We start from the raw sequence: 17,868 nt of genomic DNA, 5'->3' as shown, positions 1-17,868 counted from the left end.
TGATAACTGCTTCACCTGAGCCAAAGAAAAGGAAATCCTTAAAACATGATCTGTTGGTGAACCTTGAGGACTAGATTTTGGAAACCCTGGCATAGAGGATGGTGTTGAGTGCAAGGCATATCTATTGTTACCTTGCCTATTTTTTTTTTTACTATCATCATTTAACTATTTTTGAGACAAGGCAAGGGGATTGTAGATATACCTAGTAATTAACAACATACTCTATTAAGTGTGTGGAATAAACTGATGACCTGATGCTGAAAATAAATGTTAAATTTACTTCACCAATACCCTGGCCTTGTTTCATCACTATCACACCTGGGCAGGTGAATACACATGAGTTTTAACCTGCAGCGTTGCTTCAGTCTTCATATATTTGAAGCAGACTTTAGCTATGCTGCAGTTTAAGTCATATGTGTATACTCCTGCCCATGTGTGATAACTTTTTGAAGTCAGTATGCGTTAGTTTGTGCGTCCTCACTTCAGCATGACACCAGGCCTAGGTATGGTAGAAGTTGTATAAACTGTATTATGTCTCCAGTGTGCGTTCAAATTCAAGCCACAGTGGGATCCTACAAATAATATTTATAGTCACAGGTTTTGGTGTAATAAAAAGTAAAGGATGCCCGTGCATCCACAAATCATTTTTTTTAAATTGGCCCATGTGACAAAAATATTAGTTGTATTTTCTCCACCGTCGCTGCTAATTGAACACACACTGTCATGATGATAAAGGTCATACAACTTGTGTGTCTATGTATAGTCACCTGGTCAGGAGTACTAGTAAATTCATGATGCACAAAACACAGCATCATGAATTCACTGGTACACCTGGTGAGTTGATAATAGTACTGGGAGTGTAAAAAGACACAATGCACTCAGTACAGGTATCAAAACATTGTTTTATTAACACAACAGCAAGAAAAATTCCACCCGTCCTACAACTGAGATGAAGTAGGCCGCAAATTGGTCCCTCATTTGGCCAACTTCAACCAATGACCTGAGAGGTTGCTGAGTAAATTCAGAAAATGGGTTAGGAGCAACATCATCAAGATCTAAGTTTGGATGCTCTCTAGCCATGACAAAATTATGTAGAACCACACACGCCTTCACCACCTCATCCACTGTTTCCAGTTTTAGATTTATGGCTGGGGCGAGAATGCACCATCTGGATACAAGAATACCGAAGGCACACTCAACAGTTCTTCTGGCCCTGGTCAGCCTGTAATTAAAAATTCTTTTGGTGTGGTCCAAGTCCCAGCTGGAGTAGGGCTTGAGCATGTTTTGGCACATCTAGAATGCCTCATCCCCAACTATTAAAAAGGGCTGTGGGGGACCTTCGGTATTGGGAAGAGGCCGTGGCATGGGAAAATTAAATTGGTTGCCATACAATCTCCGGCCCATGTCAGAGTTCTTAAAGGCTTGGTAGTCATTTCCACGGCCAAATGCCCCAATGTCCACTGCTACAAACATACAGTCTGCATCTGAAATGAGTACTGTAGAAAAGTACTTTTTATAGTTGTAATACTCCGATCCAGTTCTTTTTGGCTTGATAATCCGGATGTGTTTCCTATCCACCGCTCCCAAACAGTTGAGGAAATTGCAGACTGTCCAGAATTTTTCGGCGATTTCCAACCACTTTTCTGCGGTGGGCAGGGGCATGAATTCTGGACAGAGAACATTCCACAAAGTCCCGCAGGTGTCCGCTACAATTCCAGACAACATGGATATTCCAATACGGTACTGGAAGTGGAGTCAAGAGAGGGTCTCTCCAGTTGCCAGGAATCTGGGAAACAAAGAAAAAACAACAATTATTACTTCTGTATATGGATTTTTAAAACACCAACAATAAATTAAAAAAAAAGGTAGTAAAAATACATCTGCAGCCTTTTGTTCACTACATGCCATAAAAAAACGCAGCTTTTTGTTAGATACATGGCAGAACTATAATTCTGCCAGATTTTTAACAGTACATGTCACAACAAAGAAAATTCTGCAGGCATTGGTTTTGCAATACTACGTACCGTAATGTAACCAGTAGACGTTCCTCAGGAGTAATCGCATGACGGAGCTGCGTGTCCTGTCTCCGGATGACTTCTTGGACCCGACCAAGCAAATCTTTAAACTTTGTTAGGACATCCGGGTATAATCTGTAAATTTCTCCGGGTATGCCTGTAGCTCACTGTAGAGGGTGTGGTACGCTCCACGGCTCTTCCGGAGTTCAATAATGGGATGTATCCACAAACGCCGCTGCTGCCGTCTTCGCTGCCTCTCTCTCTCCCTTTGTTGATGGCAAGCAACTGCATAAGCCTGAGCCATCCTGATGTTCAGATCTAAGTCAAAGTAAAAACTCTTCCAGTGCAGATCCATGTTTCACAAAGGAAAATGCAAGCAAATGTGAAGAATTCATCTGTAAACAGGGTCTATACAAAGAATTTCCATAACACACGCCCACTGATGTCCCTTTGGTGGAGTCTGTTGCAAGAATTTTTTAAGGATTTTTCTCCTGTGAAATGTTACACCATTGCGCATAAAAAAATGCAAACGCATGAAAAAACACTTACAAATGCATAAAAACGCTGCGATTTTTGTCGTAATGCGCACAATAATGCTAAAAAAAACCTGCAGCGTTTACAAGCGTTTGCACGCGCTTTTGACATGCATTTCATGTGTGCAAAAAGGCACAAGTGTGAAAGTAGCCTAAGACAGCAACCTTTTGGATACACAGATTTCACATCATGTACTATTACTGTAAGAAATACCCTCACCAGAGAAATGCCTGAAACTACTAACAGTTGTAAACTATATATTGGGGGTCCCAATATGAAACAAGGAATGAAGTTCACTGACAAAAACTTAACTTTTTTTAACCAAATATAACCACTAACACTTTTTTTCCTTGTCAAAGGTGTTCATTGCCTTTTATCTTCATGAAAAGAAGATGACTAGTAGACAGTTAAGCGTCTTGGTTTTCCTGCTAGAGATTAATATGCCATTTAAGAATATACATTATCAGCACACAGTGGTATCTCATTGTACCGCTGGCATCTCTGCACCCTCTTCTCCAGCAGAGACACCAAAGCTCTCACAACTGCAGCCCTGCACAGCCTTCTCCTGCCGTCCCTGCTTTGGTGCTGGCCTTTCTGCACTCTGCTTCCCTCGCCCAGCAAAGAGGCTGACATATTCACCGCCATGGACCTGAGCCTCGTCCTCATCCTCCTGCGGCTGCCTGGAATCTGTGCACAGCTCACAGATCCCCAGGCACTGTGCTTAGGTCGCAGGTGGTCCTGTCTTTTTAAAGGGACAGCACACTATCCTAAAGTGTCCCCCATTAATGGCTGCGGAACACTTATTATTTAACCCCTTTAGCCCCAAGGGTGGCTTGCATGTTAATGACAGGGCCAATTTTTGCAATTCTGACCATTGTCCCTTTATGAGGTAATGATCGTAGTGATTCTGACAATGTTTTCTCATGACATATTGTACTTCATGATAGTGGTAAAAATTATTTGATATGACTTGCGTTTATTAGTTAAAAAAGGAAATTTCGCAATTTTCCATCTTTGAATTTTCATGCCATTAAATCACAGAGATATGTCATGTAAAATACTTAATAATTAACATTCCCCACATGTTTCCTTTACATCAGCACAATTTTAGGAACCAAAATTTTTTTTTATTAGGCAGTTATAAGGGTTAAAAATTAAACAGCGATTTCTCTTTTTTACAACATCATTTTTTTAGGGACCACATCACATTTGAACTCACTTTGAGGGGTCTATATGATAGAAAATACCCAAAAGTTACAGCATTCTAAAAACTGCACCCCTGAAGGTGCTCAAAATCACATTCAAGAAGTTTATTAACCCTTCATGTGCGTCACAGGAATTTTTGGAATGTTTAAAAAAATTAACATTTAACTTTTTTTCACAAAAAATTTACTTCAGATACAATTTATCTAGTTTACCAAGGGTAACAGGAGAAATTGGACCCCAAAAGTTGTACAATTTGTTCTAAGTACACTAATACCCGATATAGGCAGGTAATCCACTGTTTGGGTGCATGGCAGAGCTCGGAAGGGAAGGAGCACCACTTGACTTTTCAATGTAAAATTGGCTGGAATTCAGATCGGACACCATGTTGCGTTTGGAGAGCCCCTGATGTGCCTAAACAGTGGAAACCCCCCACAAGTGACACCATTTTGGAAGCTATACCCCAAGGAACCTATCTAGATGTGTGGGTGAGCACTTTGAACCCTCAAGTGCTTCACAGAAACCTATAACGTAGAGCTGTAAAAATAAAAAAATATTTTTTTTTTTACAAAAATGATTTTTCACCCCCAATTTTTTTATTTTCTCAAGGGTAACAGGAGAAATTGGACCATAAATGTTGTTGTGCAATTTTTCCTGAGTTTGCATATGTGGGGGTAAACTACTGTTTTGGCGCATGGCAGAGTTTGGAAGGGAAGGAGTGTCGTTTTACTTTTTAAACGCAAAATTGGCTAGAATTAAGATCGGATGCCATGTCTCGTTTGGAGAGCCCCTGATGTACTTAAACAGTGGAGACCCTCCACAAGTGACCCCATTTTGGAAATTAACCCCCTCAAGGAACTTGATGTATAGTCAGAACTTTGAAACCCCATGTGTTTCACTAAAGTTTTAAAATGCCCCGGTGTGAAGATAAAAAATCATATTTTTTCCACAAACATGATCTCTTAGTCCCTTATTTTTTATTTTCCCAAGAGTAACAGGAGAAATTGGACCCCAAAAGTTGTTTTGCAATTTGTACTGAGTACATTGATACCCCATATGTGGGGGTAAATCACTGTTTGGGCGCACAGCAGAACTCGGAAGGGAAGGAGCACCGTTTGACTTTTTCAACGCAGAATTGGCTGGAATTGAGATCGGATGCCATGTCGCATTTGCAGAGTCCTTGATGTGCCTAAACAGTGGAAACCCCCAATTCTAACTCCAACCACTCAACACACCCCTAACTCTAATCCCAACCCTAGCCATAACCCTAACACACCCCTAACCCTAACTCTAATCCCAACCCTAACCCCAACCATAACCGTAATCCCAACCATAATCCAACTTTAGCCCTAACCCTAACTTTGGCCAAACTCACTTTAGCGCAACTCTAACCCTAATGGGAAAATGGAAATAAATTTTTTTAATTTTATTTTTCTCTTACTAAGGGGGTGATAAAGGGGGGTTGATTAACTATTACAGTGATAAAAATGAACCAAAAGGAAAAAATCTCCTATTGTTGCCAGGTGCTGGCCTGCAGATCTTGGCAGGCGCACTGCGCATGTGCCTGCCATTTTCTCCCGGAAGAAGTCAGCGGCCTGGGGAACTCCAGGGGGGCCTGCAGGGACATCGGAGGTACCGGCGGGGGGTGATCAGGGTATCGGGGATCACATCAGAGGAGAGAGAAATTAAATGGAAAATCGGACTTTATTTTTGCAGTCGCTGTTATACTGTTAATAACGGCGATCACAACTCTGGGGTTGGTAAAAACTGACCCGAATCATTTTCTCGAGAAATTCTGATACTGCGGGGCTCTATAACCTTAAACCTCAGCGCCGTTAAAAAGCAGCGCTGTGGTTTAAGTACCCCTAACTGCCACCGCTAAAAGGCGTATCGGTGGTCATTAAGGGGTTAAATATAACTCTTATCATTCTCCCCTGCTCATGCTGTTCAGCACCCGGCGCCGGGGAACAGCGCTTACTGCAACGCTTCTTCCCTGGTGCCACATGTGTGCCGCAAGTATTACACACAGACACTGACATCTCTGACACCGGAAATATCAGGACATGTGAAAGAGGCCTTATAGTGGGTTTCTATGTTTGGCAGCTGTCACACGCTAAAAGATGCACCCGGCGCCGGGGAACAGCGCTTACTGCAACGCTTCTTCCCTGGTGCCACATGTGTGCCGCAAGTATTACACACAGACACTGACATCTCTGACACCGGAAATATCAGGACATGTGAAAGAGGCCTTATAGTGGGTTTCTATGTTTGGCAGCTGTCACACGCTAAAAGATGCTTTTTATTGCAAAAAATAATGCGGTAGGTTTCTGTGCAAGTTGGAAGCTTGTTCTTAACACTCTTGTTAGTTTCCAGGTCCCAGTGCTTGTATTCCTGTATACCTGCCTGTCTATCAGCTGTACCCACTAGCCTGTAAATCAGTCTTGTCAGCATGCCTATCAGCCATACCAGCCTGCCTGTCTATCAGCTGTGCCAATATGCCTGTCTATCTGGCATGTCTGCCTGTGCTTGACATGTCCACCATCCCTGGCCTTTCCTGCCTCTTATCCCTTGGGTGTCAGCTGCCATCTACCCGAGGTCAGTCATGGAGTAGCACCTGGTCCCTCTTCCCTCGTTTATCCTCAGATCGCGTTATCATTAGCTGCCATGCATCCGAGGTCGTACTCAGTGAGGCACCTAGTCACACCCCTCCAATCTTTCCTCGGCTCACGGCACAGTGGTTCCACCACTCAATTCATTATACAACTCCTCATCCATTACCATTGTATGGCTTCTGTTAAAAAAGTAAATTGACCCCAGGAACTGCTTATGGAGTTCCCCTTGTTGACTACGCAGTTCCAAATCGAAATTATTAAAGATCTTCACTGGCCAACAGACTGGCAATATGTGGTGGCACAGATGTGAGTTATAGCAGAGTCTGAGAGAGGAACTCACCTTCCTTTTATTTATACAGTAATTATAATGCAAATATTACAAATGTTACCAAGCATAAAACCATAGCTCATAGCACACTGCAGGAAGAAAATAAATAGTAAAAAATTTAAAAAAAACATAGAGTACTTACAGTAGATGACTTTTTTTGATCAATTTATCCTACGGCGACAAAGTGTATGCAATCAGGATAGTCCCTAACTGTGGTATACCACCTCCCTATGTGCCTTACAGGCCTCAAAATGCATGAGGGCAGAGTAAGACCCGTGCCTGGCTGTGTTTAAAACCTATACGTGGAAAGCTGAGCAGTTTAAGCTGCATAGATGGGGGAGATAATTGTTAACGTTATGATTATAATCACTATTTCATTTACCCTATTTGAAAATACTCTAATCAGTCTGCAGGACCCAGGATTCCAGAGCAGCAGTGCTAACAACTGAGCTACCGTCCGTGCTTGATAACAACCGGATGCAGGAGCGAGCCGCCTACATTACACAGTACCAATTATTAATTATAACTGGTATGGCTAATTATCAGAGTCCATCTCAGTATTATAATAAAGAGTGTTTGACAGTAGTTGGTTGGATATAGCAGATGACGTCTTACTTTTCACAGTATAGTATATGGGTTTTTACCTTTTCTATTTCTTTTGTCGCAGTCTTGCAGAAATGTTTTTGTTCATAATGATTACTGGATTATGGACAGTCTTTAGAAAAAACAGGTGGCTATAAAAGGAAGAAAGAGGAAAAGCCAAGTGGCTATGATGTAGAGAATTGAACTTTATACCTACACATTTTAACAGTAGTATAAATGCAATTTCCGTTCATTAACTGTAATATATCTTAATAAGCAAACATCTGTAAATTTATTAAACCACATTCGGTACATAAAATTCACTATCTCTATACGCCTGCCCATTAAGAACAAAATGTGGTTAATGTATAGTAAATTTATTTATTCTGTGTTGCTTAGTTTGACTCCTGTAACATGTAATGTAAGGGAACAGTTAGAAAATCCATTAAAATACAGAATTTGGTTTCACCAAATGTTTTGTGTGCACACATGGTGACAGAAGCGTTTGCACGCAGCAGATGTGTTTCCATCGTAAAATGATTTCCAGTGGGATTCTCAGTGCATTGAAATCAAAAGCAGAAAAGGGAATGCCTGACAACCACAGCAAAACAGGCACACATAGAATTCAAAGCATTTGTGTAGTGATAATTATGTAGGCACAATCGATAGGGCTGCTTTAGTTAGCAAAGAACTTAGTTGTGTACTTAAAACTAGGTCTGTAAAAAAAAAAAAAAAAACTAGGTCAGTGGCAGGAAAGAAGCCATAATTATTGGCAGGTCAAAGTGCAATGAGAAATGAGGCAAAAATAATTAGAGTATATGTGTGACGCCCCCAGGAGTATGGTCGCCACACTGGCTTTGCCTTCCTCCAGGGCACGGTAATGCCAGGCTTGGAGGCAAAGATGGGTCTCTCTCGCAATCAATCCATACATGCAACACAGTTCCACTCCAGGCCAGCGGGGGAACTCTGAACCAGGATTAAGGGGAGGAGTGCTCTCTGAGGGCCGAGAGGAAGGAATGGTCAGTTAGTCTGCGGAGGGTGAAGTGTGCAGACATGGAGAGAGAGAAGCTGGAGGTTGAGCTAGGAAGGCGAGCTCCCTCAGCTTGAGAGCGCATGAACTAGACTCCATGGTTGTACGGATACTAAAGGTCCTGCAACAGATACCAGAGGGGTAGGAGGCTGTAAATGCCCTACTCCCATCTAAGACCTGAGGCACAACAGCAGCTTGGATAGAGAGCCGGGACTCAGAACAGAGGAGCCGCCGAGGTAGGCTACAGCTGTCTGCCATGCAAGTAAGGTTCTTGGGAACATCTGACCGGAGGTACTCTAGAGTAACTAAGTACTGGAGTGCTTCACACCATAAGGCGCTAGGAAGGAGACTGCACAGCTCGTCTGTGAGAGAGAATCCCTGAGTTGCTTCCAGGCTAACCTGCTCTGTTACAATCTGTAATCAGGACCCTGGACTGCAGTTACCAAGTAAAGGTACAGAAATTGCACCCCGCTGTGTCTTGTCTGCTTCCTACCCTGTCAGCACTGCTACATCCATTGCCAACCACATCTACACTGCCCTGGGGCTACAGCTTCACCTGTGGGGAGCTACACCATCTAGGCTGCAACACACCACCAGCCCCAGAGGATCTGCATGCAGCGTCGGCTTCACATCTCACTTGCCGAACACCACAGGTGGCGTCACAAACTATTCCATTAACTACATTCCCCATTACTTGGGCGCCCAGGGCCACGGACCGGGTCACCGCTGCTGTGACACATCCCCCTGACACTGGCCCGGTACCGATTACCCCACAGCCCTGGGAGGGCGACCCATATGCTTTTATATGAACATTCTATATGTTCTATATGTTATTATAATAACAGTAAGTTCTAGATTACATACAACTAAGGTAATACAGTGCTTTGTAAAGCCATTCAAAAATGCAACTGAATATTCGGATTTCAGAAAGACTCTCAGGGTATTGGACATGAATGACGTCTTTTTCGGATGGATCTGCTGATCTGCCTGAAAAAACGCCCAGAAATTACAGAAAATAAAGAACATGTGCATTTTGGTGTGAAAAAAAATTGGTGTTCATATGTTTAGGCTTTTGAGTGTCTTTTAAACACTTCAAGTTTTCAAGATGCCAAGAGGTTAAAAGAAATGAGCTTGCTTTTCTTCAGGAAATTTCGCTCTCAAGATGTTTTATATTTTACGAGACATGGCAATGGGCTGGCTCCATAAAAAATGCTCACATTTTTTGCTAAAAAGCATTGATGAAATGCCCCCATTGCGTGAACATACCGTTGCACTTTTTCTTTCCAACCGGTGCAGTATAGTCTGCAGGGCTATAAGTCCAGAAAGAAAAACAGCTAAAATTTTCCCCATCTTAGGGAAAAAAATCTTCAGGATTACAAATATGGCAACTTAGGATCTGTCACAAGGAAAATACAGTGGGTGCGGAAAGTTCTGAGACCCCTTTAAATTTTTTACTCTTTGTTTCATTGAAGCCATTTGGTAAATTCCCAAAAGTTCATTTTTTTCTCATTAATGTACACTCTGCATCCCATCTTGACTAAAAAAACAGAAATGTAGAAATGTTTGCAAATTTATTAAAAAAAGAAAAACTGAAATATACTATACATATACTGTATGAGCATAAGAAAATAGATGAAGATCAAATTAGTGTACTTCATTTTACATTTATAAAACCTACAAGAAGAAAAATGAAGGTTTTTAATATTAGACAGTGTATGATCATCCCGAGCAGGGTTACCTTGCTGATGGTGGGATGGCATTTATGCTAATTTTTTTTATCAAAATCAGTGTTACTAAGAACCCTGTGTTCTTTAAATGCACTTTTGCTTTTTACTTAGTTACAGCAGGGTTTATGTTCATTTTGCTTCTTGTAGGCGTTGTATGCTTTATGGCCAATGCAAAAATATGTTTATGTGATGCATATATACCAACTTACACCGAGCTCAATTTTTGTGCTTTTTTATTTCACATTTAGTGGTTCTTTAGAAAGAATTATAGCCATACAATAGTGTCCATCAAAAATTATTATTATTAATTAGCATTATAGCGCCATTTATTCCATGGCGCTTTACATGTGAATAGGGTATGCATGATAAAAAACAAGTACAGTAATCTTAAACAATGCAAGTCATGACTGGTACAGGAAGAGAAAGGACCCTGCCAGTGAGGGCTCACAATCTACAAGGGATGGGTGAGGATGCAATAGGCAAGGGCAGTGGTTTGGTGCACAATGTAAAAGATGGAGGTACATGGACATTGGGTTAGATTTGAATGCTGTACCTATTTAAATAGCATGTAATGACAGTGCATACTTGTAAGTCCTTGAGAATTTGAAACGCGTAGAGAAAGAAAACAAACCATCACTTTCATCTTTACTGTTGGATTGTGATTTGTACAGCAGCGCGGGTTTTTCACCACAAATATGTCCAGTTTGAAGACAATTATTTGGTTATTTGCCTGACCAGTGGTCCTGCTGCAGCTGTCTGCTCTGATGAGCTATTACACACCCTAATACTTTGAAAAGAAGGTGAATGCAATCTGATTTTATATCTTGTCTTCGCCACCGGATAAGACCCTATTTGCGCTTTTATCTCTCTAGCATCTTCTAATACAACAGTACAACATGTTCTGATCAATGTCATATCTTGGATAATATTTCCCCTTAGATGTATTGCACTTAGTGCTTTAAGTAGGGAGATTTTGGAACTTTGTGCCAAATGTAGAACACTATTGATCTAAATATAGTGGGCAAATAGATTCCCTATTATTCATTGTATTACATCCCTTGTGTATGTGAGTGTGAGTAGGAACTGATCAGCAACCAAGGATTGAAGCTTTAAGAGGACAATTTGCATATTCCAGGTGCCTTCTGGGAAAAGCGAAGAGTCTCCCTCAGCAAGAAGATCGTTGGGTACAGCTGGGACCAGCTACTTGGAAAGCATCACTGAATTTTTGCCTCTAGGACATTATTGCAAGAAAGCTTGGCTGATTGAGTAGATTACTCAAGAAGGTTACACACAGTAGATTGCACAAGAAGGAGGACACAGCAAGTCAGCAGGATCTAGGAGCAACATGTAAAAAAAGCAATGGGTATATAAATGATCCACTGGGGTCAGAAAGATATATTAGAAAAAGTGTAAATTAAACTTAACCTTTAATTTAAACAATTCTAAATAGCAAAACTTTCAATTAAAAACCATAAACGTGCAGCGCTACGGCGAAAAAAATCACAAACCCGTATTATCACTTGTGGTCAAGCAAATAATGCATAGTTAATGTCAATAATAAATCAACGTAGATTATTAGATATTGCTAGGTAGGTGCCGATGAACACTGCATTTAAATAAATAACACCAATTTGACCAATTGGCAGTGAGCCAAAGAGAAGACTATGTAAACAACCATCACTTAAAGTAAAAGGAACAGTCTCACCCAGTCCACCAAAGTCAGGGACTGTAAAGTTCATACAGTGATGGTGTAGGTTCTCAGGGGAGTAAGAACCAGGATGATGGAGCTATTTCCACCCCCAAAAAAAATATCACCCCCAAAAAAAATATCACCCACTGATACGGTTTGATACCACAAAGCGGCGCAGCATTAGGCTTACCGCATATGTAGCTCCAATGCACTTAAATAATGTAATGCCGACATTCCCGCCCGGGAGTGTGAAACAAATACTTCTGGACGGTGAAATGCAAACATCACATCCGGGACTGCGTCACATCCGGGCTGTTCTATCACATGATGCAAAAGGTCCTGCATAGTAAGAAAACATACCCGGACGCGCCTAGCAACAAACAGTTGTGGTAACAAGGACGGCGGTGCAATATAACTTAGATGTGCGTACCGCAACCCCCAACCTTGAGTAGCAGTACTAATTACTGTAAATCAAAAGACAAAACATAAGGCACAAAATAGTGCTCATACAATGTCAACGGCTGCTCTCTTTCCCCAGTCCCGCACGCTCGGTGCCTTGGGGGTGATCCTCGACTCTGTGCTCTCTTTCAAACCACATATCCAAGCCCTCGCCTCCTCCTGGCTCCTCAAACTCAAAAATATTTCCCGGATCCGCTCATTCCTCAACCACAAAACCACAAAAACACTAGTGCATGCTCTTATCATCTCCCGCCTTGACTACTGCAACCTCCTTCTCTCTGGCCTCCCCTCTAGCACTCTGGCACTGCTCCAGTCCATCCTACACTCTGCTGCCTGACTAATGCACCTGTCTCCCCGCTATTCCCCAACCTCCCCCGATGCCAGGCCCTTCACTGGCTTCCTATTGCCCAGAGCCTTCAATTCAAAACCCTAACCATGACATACAAAGCCATCCACAACCTGGCTCCTCCATACATCTGTGACATGGTCTCTAGGTACCTACCCGCACGCAACCTTCGATCATCTCAAGATCTCCTTCTCTACTCCCCCCTTATCTCTTCTTCCCACAACCGCATACAAGACTTCTCCCGTGCTTCCCCCATACTCTGGAACTCTCTGCCGCAATGCATCAGGCTCTCACCATCAACAGAAACCTTCAAGAAGAACCTGAAGACCCACCTGTTCTGAGAAGCCTACAGCCTGTAATGATCCTTGGTCTACTGAACCACCGCACGACCTGCTTTACCCTCTCCTACTGTATCCTCACCCACCCCTGTAGACTGTGAGCCCTCATGGGCAGGGTCCCCTCTCCTTATGTACTTGTGTGTCCCTTGTCTTACACATGTTTATTATACTTGTCTATATTTCCCCCTTTCACATGTAAAGCGCCATGGAATAAATGGCGCTATATAAATGCATAATAATAATAATAATACAATCATTTTGAGGCGACCTATAACAACATAAGTCATCCCATAGAATCTATTAGAGGTATGGACAAGGCTATTTAGATGATCTATGCAAAAAATTAAAGCAAATTGAATGCAAAGAGATCAGGGAGAGGCACCTTCATTCTCCTAACCAAAAGAAGCGCATCACAGTTATTAGAGAAAAAGGCAATTCCTACTTTGAATAGATTTTGTATCATTAGAAATCCAGGGAGAACAGCACAAAACTGTAGCAGGGGAGAAGAGAGCAACAGATTAATCAAAATATAGGGCCACAAAACAATGCAAAGATAGAAAGAGTAGGAACTACATTAAGTTGATGATAGAGTGCTTTACCATCACATCTATTATGGACTACAGTAAGATAAAACTGACTCTTTCCTTACAGTGGAGGTTGGCACCCTAAAGACCTGCGCAAGTGGTGCCCCCACTCAACGGCGGCTGTCCCTTCTACAATGTCTCTATTATAGCCCTACAATTATGAAAAAAGTAATATATGTAATACATGATAATTGTTTAATAGGGCCAGAGGGACATTGGTATGTATGTTGTTAACATGTCTAGACTCCAGGAATTCACATATAAGGAAAGGGGCCACATATATTTGGTGATTTGAGGCCTACTTGTACCAACTATTACAAACTGCACTAAATCAAAGCTGACCCCTTCCTAACAGTGGAGGTTGGCACCCTAAAAACCTGTGCAAGTGGCACCCCCACTCAGTGGCGGCTGTCCCTGCTACGATATCCTTAAATCATTGGGGACTTAAATGTATCTATTATTGACTTGTCACCAGGAATTCAAAGATTGGGATAAGGGCCAATCTAGGAGCAACATGGCAGATGTGACAACCTACATGGAGAGCAACATGGCAGATGTGACAACCTACATGGTGAGCTGCAACATGTGCTACATGTTCACAGATCGACCAGAGGTAGAATCCAACTTCACCTGCCAGAAGCGTAGACTACTGGCCCTTTTAGAAGAAAAGGTGGGGGTCTGGAAGAAAGAATTGCAACTTTTAAACTCATCAAAGAAAATGAAGACTTCCTAGGCAGAACAGAAGCATCTCTACTTGTCACAGAAGCAGGCAAGTGGAAGCATGTGACCAAAAGAAGTAAGAAGACCATGGAGACATCAACAACCACACAACTGAGAAACCAATACCAAGGCCTTGTGGAGGACGAAGATCGCACACCTAAGAATGAGGCAATACCAGCAAGCAAAGAAGAAAAGGGCACACAACAACACCCAGAAATGACAACAAAAAGTACAGCCAAGAAACAAAGAAGAGTGTTAGTGGTGGGAGACTCACTACTGAGAGGCACAGTAGCAGCCATCTGCAGACCAGACATAACCGCCAGAGAAGTATGCTGGCTTCCAGGTGCGAAGATCAAGGATGTGATGTATAGGATACCAAAGCTCATCAGTTCCAAGGACGTACGCCCATTCCTTCTGATACATGTTGGCACCAATGATATGGCAAGGAAGAACCTACCGACAATCTGCAAGGACTTTGAAGACTTGGGCAAGAAAGTAAAGGAACTGGATGCACAGGTAGTTTTTTCTTCTATCCTTCCAGTAGATGGGCATGGCACCAGGAGATGGAACAGGATCCTTGATGAGAACACCTGGCTAAGACGATGGTGCAGACAACAAGGATTCGGATTCCTGGACCACTGTGTGAATTACCTGTATGACGAACTCCTCACCAGAGACAGACTACACCTCAATAAACCTGAGAAACACACATTTGCCAGAAGACTTGCTACACTCCTCAGGAGGGTGTAAAACTAGAAGAAGAGGGGACAGGAAGAAAAACATTAGACTCAAACATGAAGCCAGAAAATATACTGATGAAGGATGGGAAGTGCGGCAAAGAAGACCCAAGACAACATACTCAGAAGGGAAGTAAAAAAATTTCTAAAACAATCCACAGGTAGGAGATTGGAACAAAACAAAATCCTCTAAACTGCATGCTCGCAAACGCCAGAAGCCTGACAAACAAGATGGAAGAACTAGAAGCAGAAATATCTACAGGTAACTATGACATAATGGGAATAATTGAGACATGGTTAAATGAAAGCTATGACTGGACAGTTAACTTACAGAGTTACAGTCTGTTTAGAAAGGACCGTAAAAATCAGAGGGGAGGAAGGGTTTGTCTTTATGTAAAGTCTCGTCTAAAGTCCACTTTAAGGGAGGATATTAGCAAAGGGAATGAGGATGTCGAGTCCACAAGGGTCAAACTACATGGAGGAAAAAATAACAAAATTCTCATTGGGGTCTGTTACAAACCCCCAAATATAACAGAATTCATGTAAATCTACTACTAAGGCAGATAGATGAAGCTGCAACCCATAATGAGGTCCTTGTTATGGGGGACTTTAACTACCTAGTTATTAACTGGGAAACAGAGATCTGCGAACCCAATATGGCAACAGGCTTTTTGCTAATAACCAAGAAAAATTATCTTTCACAATTGGTGCAGAATTCAACCGGAGGAGCGGCACTTTTAGACCTAATACTATCTAATAGTCCTGACAGAATAACAGATCTGCAGGTCATCAGGCATCTAGGAAATAGAGACCACAGTATTGTGCAGTTTCGCTTGTCTTTCACTAGGGGACTTGTCAGAGAGTCACAAAAACACAACTTTAAGAAGGCAAAGTTTGACCAGCTTAGAGATGCCCTTAATCTTGTTGACTGGGACAATGTCCTCAGAAATAAGAATACAGATATGTAAGCGGTTTTTACCTTGTGGAAATAAAAGGATAGGAATTAGGAAAAACCCAATGTGGCTAAACAAAGAAGTAAGAGGGACAATTAACAGTAAAAAGAAAGCATTTAAACTACTAAAGCAGGATGGCACGTTGCAGCTCTAAAAAACTATAGCGAGAAAAATACTTTATCTAAAAAACTAATTTAATCTGCCAAAAAGGAAACAGAGAAGCACATTGCTAAGGAGAGTAAGACTAATCCAAACTGTCCTTCAACTATATCACTAGTAAAAGAATTATAAGTGAAAGTGAAAAAATTGTGAGGAAAAAATGGTTGTAGATGACAAGGAAAAAGCTAATATATTAAACACCTTCTTCTTCATGATATTCACGGTGGAAAATGAAAAGCTAGGTGAAATGCCAAGAGACAAAGAAAACCCTAGATTAAGAGTCACCAATCTAAACCAAGAAGAGGTATGAAACTGGCTAAATAAGATTAAAATAGATAAATCTCCTGGTCCGGATGGCAAACACCCACGAGTTCTAAGAGAACTAAGTAATGTAATAGTCTAGCCATTATTTTTTATATTTAGGGACTCTTTAGCAACAGAGTTTGTTCCACAGGACTGGCGCATAGCAAATGTGGTACCAATGTTCAAAAAGGGCTCTAAAGATGAACCTGGAAATTATAGGCCAGTAAGTCTAACCTCTATTGTTGTTAAAATGTTTGCAGGGTTTCTGAGGGATGTTATTCTGGATTATGTCAATGAGAATAACTGTTTAACTCCATATCAGCATGGGTTTATGAGGTGAGTAATTTCATGTGGCATATCTTGATTTTTCCAAAGCGTTTCTAGTGGATGATCTAGTGGATGGCTTACACAGTAAAATATCAGTATTTGCAGATGATACAAAACTATGTAAGGTAGTTAACAAAAAGGAGGACAGTTTGCAACTACAGACAGATTTGAGTAAATTGGAGAATTGGGTTGAAAAATGGCAAATGAGGTTTAACACAGATAAGTGTAAGGTTATGCACATGGGAAGGAGAAACAGATGCTACAATTTCTTACTAAATGGGAAACTGCTGGGGAAATCAGACATGGAAAAAGACTTAGGCATCTTAGTCAATAAGAAGCTAAAGTGGAGTGCCCAGTGTCAGGCAGCTGGCACCAAAGCAAATAGGGTCATGGAATGCATTAGAAGAGATCTGGGGACACGAGATGAAAACATAATTCTCCCTCTGTACAAATCACTCATCAGACCACACTTGGAGTATTGTGTGCAATTTTGGATGCTCGTGCTCAAGAAAGACATTACTGAACTTGAAAGGGTTCAAAGGCGGGCTACTAAAATGATAAATGGAGTTGGTTCACTACAATACTCAGAAAGGTTATCAAAATTAGGTCTATTTACTCTAGGAAAGAGAAGACTTAGGGGAGACTTAATATATATGTACAAGTATATCAGAGGGCAATACAGAGATCTCTCCAATGAACTGTTTGTACCAAGGACTGTGACAAGAACAAGGGGGCATTCTCTTCGTTTGGAGGAAAGACAATTTCGGCACCAGCATAGAAGAGGGTTCTTCACGGTAAGAGCAGTGAGGCTCTGGAATTCTCTTCCTGAGGAAGTGGTGATGGCCAACTCACTGAATGAATTTAAGAAAGGAATGGATGCTTTTCTTGTGAGTAACAGTATAGAAGGTTACGAATAACATAATATTATAGGTAGATGGTTGACCCAGCTTAGGAGTCTGTAAGTAATTTTTTTCCCTATGGAGAAACTTGTCTTCTACTCTGTGTGTTTTTTGCCTTCCCCTGGATCAACAATGCAGAACAGCTGCACTAAAAATAGGCTGAACTAGATGGACATAAGGTCTTCCTTCAGCCTTCAAACCTATGTTACTATGTTTGATACTGTGCCACACAAGAGGTTGGTACACAAAATGAAAATGCTGGGTCTGGGGGAAAATGTGTGTAAATGGGTAAGTAACTGGCTTAGTGATAGAAAACAGAGGG

Source organism: Dendrobates tinctorius, unplaced genomic scaffold, assembly GCF_039654945.1.
Source record: "Dendrobates tinctorius isolate UK_male_01 unplaced genomic scaffold, ASM3965494v1 ptg000030l, whole genome shotgun sequence".
Lineage (NCBI taxonomy): Eukaryota > Metazoa > Chordata > Amphibia > Anura > Dendrobatidae > Dendrobates > Dendrobates tinctorius.
Note: the sequence above shows the minus strand (reverse complement) of the source record.